Genomic DNA, 5,023 nt, shown 5'->3' with positions numbered 1-5,023 from the left:
TCGCGGGTCGGTGCTCGGTCCTGCTGGAGGCTGCCAGTGGCACACACTCGGTCCCGAGATGGCGAGCGTGCGAGTGGCGAAGGTAACCGCTTATAGGATGACCCCTTTCTCTTGGCTCCCCTAGCCCCCCGCATTCCCTCCTCTCTCCATCCCCTCCTCGGCTCTCCTAGCACATTCAGTTATTTGTCTGGGCACCAGGGCTGGCTGAATCCCTGTCCTTCCCGCCCTCTACTCAGAGGAGGACTGGCCTGCAAGAGTGGCCAGAGTTGGAGTTTTGGGGGTTTGGGGACCTCTGCTTGAGCCGTTTGCGTGGTGAAGATGAGCTAGCTCCTCCAAAACTGGTTTCAATTTCGCTTTTCCTGCCTGAGACTTGTGATAATAACTGGGTGCATCTCCAGTGCAGGAAACGTCCTTGGCATCTTGGTGCCAGGCATTCTGCTACTGCTGGTGGTGGGTTATGAACACAGATGACCAGGATGAAGTCCTTGCCTTGGAATAAGCCCAGGGCCCATCCCATAATTTGATGCCTGTATTACTAGAGTCCTGAGAAACACGGAATGCTGATTAGAATTTGGGGCAAAGTTCCCTGGGTATTCTCTGGAGAAAAGATGCGGAGGTGGACCTGGAAGGCCTCCTGGAGTAGGTGGCTTGCATTCGTGAGTTCTACAAGTGTTGAATGCCTACATGTGCTGGCCCTGTTCTAGGAGGTGGGGGGCAGGGGGGGCGGGCAGAGATGAACACAAATCCGGCCCTTGTTGAATTTTATTCCTATCAGGGACACCATAAGATCTGGAAGGATGGGGAGGGGACAGTTCCCTCCAGAAGGTGGGAGAACCCAGGGTGTTGGAGATGGATTAGGGAGGAAGGTGATCCTGGTGAAGTGAGTATGGCACCGCAAGTCTCTCAGAAGTGCCCTTTCCAGTCTGCAGGGTGGAGGGGCAGGCTCTAGGGGAGGAAGAGGGTGCCTGCTACCCGCAGCCTCTGAGAAGAAAATGGCCTCAGACTGGGACGCCCAGAGCAGGCTTGGCCTAGATCCTAAATCTGGAGGTTGGCAGCAAAATGAGGCAGAGGGTCTTCCCAGCCAAGTGGAAGAGAGATGGGAGCCAGAATTGACTGCACTGGAACCATTACATGCCAAACAGTTTACATGGTTATTTCATCTAATTCTCACAGCAGTTCTGTGAGATAAGTAATACATACCTGCATTTTACAAATGAGGAAATTGAGGCGCAGAGAAAATAACTTGCTTGTCCAGGGTCTTTCAGTAAGGAGCAATGGGACAGGAATATGAAGCCAGGTCCACAGGCCTCCAGCCTGCAGGCTCTTTCAATGGTCTTTCTACTTTCATTTTCTGTTCCTGTTAGTCAGGTGATTTCCTATGAGGCAGTAGGAAAGAACTGTGTGTTTTAAGTTGGGTTTCAACTTCCTCAGGCTTTGGGAAAGTTTTGGCAGGACTCACCCTAAGTAGATAAAGTCCAAGTGTGCCCAGTTATAGTAAAGTCAGAGAAATGTTTATTCCAATTCTTCTCTGGTCAGCCTTGGGCTTTGTTCTTGCCAAAGAGTCACAGATGATAGAGAAACTCTTAGGAGTGCAGATGCTTCTAGTTTGGGGTAAAGATAAATGAGGGGCCATTGACTCTGGGTGGGAGGCACCAGAAGCAGCTTATTGGTTGAACAGAGATGGAAGGTAGACTGAGAGATAGGAGGGGGCATGGGGAGAAGGCAGATGTTGGGGGTGGGGAGAAGGCAGAGAAAGTTCAAATGGTCCCCAGTGTTAAAGGACCCCTCCTCAACTGTGGATTGGGTTTGGAGAGCTTCCGTTTCTCAGCCTCATCACTGCTGACATTTTGGGTCAGATAACTCTTATGTATCCATTGCATGTTTTTAGATTTAAGGTTACTGCAAGGTTTGTAAATAATATCTTATAACTCGTTATTTTAAACTAATGACAAGTTAACACTGATTGCATAAACAAACAAACAAGCAAAATGAAAACTAATAAAGGCCAGGCGTGGTCGTCTCACTCCTGTAATATCAGCACTTTGAGAGGCTGAGGTTGGCGGATTGCTTGAGCCCAGGAGTTTGAGACCAGCCTGGGTAACACAGGTGCATTGCATGAGCCCAGGAGTTCCAGACCAGCTTGGGTAACACGGCCAAACCCCGTCTCTACAAAAAGTACCAAAATTAGCTGGGCATAGTAGCACACTGCTGTAGTCCCAGCTACTTGGGAGGCTGAGGTGGCAGGATCACCTGAGCCCAAGAGGTTGAGGCTGCAGTGAGCTGTGATTGTGCCACTGGACTCTAGTCTGGGTGACAGAGTGAGGCACTGTCTCAAAAAAAAAAAAAAAAAAGAAAAAAAGAAAAACTTAAGGCCCAGACAGATGTGGCAGTTAATAAGCAGGAAGTCAGTAGTTCTGGGTTTAAGTTCCATCTTAGAGAGTGAACAGCTGTGTGACCTTGGGCCAGTAGTCACCTAGCCTCCGTTTCTTTACCTATAAAATGGAGACAAGGCTGGGTACAGTGGTTCATGCCTATAATCCCAGCATTTTGGGAGGCCAAGGCAGGAGGATCAATTGAGTCCGGGGTTTGAGACCAGCCTGAGCAACACGGTGAAACTCTGTCTCTACAAAAATACAAAAATTAGCCAGGCATGGTGGTACATGCCTGTAGTCGCAGCTACTTGGGGGACTGAGCTGGAAGGATCGCTTAAGCCTGCGAGGTTGAGGCTGTGGAGAGTAATGATCATGTCACTGCACTCCAGCTTGGGTGACAGAGTGAGATTCTGTTTAAAAAAAAAAAAAAAATCTGGTAACAATAAAATAACCTATTTTAGGAAGTTAGAGAGAAAATTAAGCAAGCATTATTGAATGGATCAATTATGATACTGCATGTCAAGCACTTAGCACAAACCTATGTTATGGACTAAATGTTTGTGTCCCTCAAAATTCACATGTTGAAGCTGTAACCTCCAGTGTGGTTGTATTTGGACATGGGGCCTCTAAAGAGTAATTAAGATTAAATGAAGTAATCAGGGTGGGGCCCTGATCGGACAGAATTCATGTCCATGTGAGAAGAGACACTGGAGAGCTCACTTTCTCTAATACCCACATTGCCTGCACAAGCACCTGAGGAAAGGCTATGTGAGGACATAGCAAGAAGGCAGCCGTCCGCAAGCTGGGAAGAGAGCCCTCATCAGAAATCAACTCAGTTGGAATCTTAATCTTGGACTTCCAGCCTCCAGAACTGTGAGAAAATAAAACCTGTTGTTAAAGCCATTTGGCCTGTGGTATTTTGTGATAGCAGCCCAAGGTGCTAATACATCCTTGCACATCCAATATACATTACTTATTGTTGTTATCTGTTGTTACTGTTACTTCTCATGTCCAAAGTCCCACAGCAAGGAAGTCAGTGAGTGGCTGAGCCCGGCTGAGGAAGCAGGTCCTTCACTCATCAGGCCACCTTCCTGCTCTTGTGGCAGGAATTCCCCCAGTCCCCTCCTGGGACTCCCTGTCTCCATGATTGCCTCTATCCATCCCTCCACCTCAACCACAAGGGCAGGGCTTATGGTACAGGAGCGGTGTGTGTGTGTGTGTGTGTGTGTGAGACTAACCCAGAGGAAGGGGAGCTGTGGGGTAAGCAGGAGGAGGTTCCTTCCCTAATCAAAAGAAGCAGGAAATTCTCTTCTGTCTCTGGTTCCTAGGAACTTCTTCTTCTTCTTCTTTTCTTTTCCTTTTTTTTTTTTTGAGACAGAGTTTCACTCTTGTTGCCCAGGCTGGAGTGTAATAACTCAATCTCGGCTCACTGCAACCTCCACCTCCCAGGTTCAAGTGATTCTTCTGCCTCAGTCTCCCGAGTAGCTGGGATCACAGGCATGCGCCACTACATCTGGTTAATTTTGTATTTTTAGTAGAGACGGGGGTTTCTCCATGTTGGTCAGGCTGGTCTTGAACTCCCGACCTCAGGTGATCCACCTGCCTTGGCCTCCCAAAGAGTTGGGATTATAGGCATGAGCCATCGCACCCAGCCCAGGAACTTCTTTAAGCTCTAGGAAGATAGGGATTGCTGGAGTAGTTCTGAGATTAACCGTCCCTAGTCCAAATAGGAACAAGCCCAAGGAATGGGCATGGAAGGAAATCAACTGATCCTTCCTGATCCAAATTCTTCCCTTGAAGATGCACTGAAGGTTCTTGGAGACATTTGAAAAATCTGAACCTCTTGCCCAGAACTCTAGAGGCATTATAAACAGATAACATACTTTCGCACCTCCAAGGTGTCTCCTAACATATACCATCTCATTTTATCCTCATAAGAGACTGGCAAGCCTTACAGTTGGCAGAGCTCAGTCTTGGAAGAGACGTACCTTATATGTGCATGTCACTTAAGAGGACTTTCTCCCGCCACCTTTTGTCATCACACAGATGGGTGTCTTTTCCTCTCAATGGTGAAGACGAGCCAGCCTAACCCATGCCTGAGTCCCATAGAGTACCCCATACAGGGCCTTGTGTAAGTAGGTGCTCAATACATTTTGTAGATGGATGAATAAACGCCAGTGACTAGATCAGAGCGAAGCAAAACAGGGTGGCCTATTGGAGAGGATAGTGTTGCCATTGTTTTAGGGGAGCAAGCTCAGGTATCTGTTCCTACAGCCTGGTACAGCCACTCCTGCGCAGGCACCTGACATCATTTTAATATTTATTATGTTATCATTATTATAACTGTCACTTATTGTCCACCGTTCCAAGTTAAAGTTCTTTGCAAATATCAAATCATTGTTCCTCACATCCACTATTACGAGTTCCAATCAACAGATGAGGAAATGGAGGTACAGACTAGTTAAGTAATTTGCCCAAGGTTATTTAGCCAAAAATAGTGGAGCTGGGATTCAGACCTGATTGTTTATATCCTGGCCTTACAATTTTCTCTTTTTATCTTTTTGAGACGGAGTTTCGCTCTTGTTGCCCAGGCTGGAGTGCAATGGCGCGGTCTCGGCTCACGCCTTCCGGGTTCAAGTGATTCTCCTGCC

The sequence above is a fragment of the Colobus angolensis genome, unplaced genomic scaffold (genome assembly GCF_000951035.1).
Source record: "Colobus angolensis palliatus isolate OR3802 unplaced genomic scaffold, Cang.pa_1.0 Scaffold61, whole genome shotgun sequence".
NCBI lineage: Eukaryota > Metazoa > Chordata > Mammalia > Primates > Cercopithecidae > Colobus > Colobus angolensis.
Note: the sequence above shows the minus strand (reverse complement) of the source record.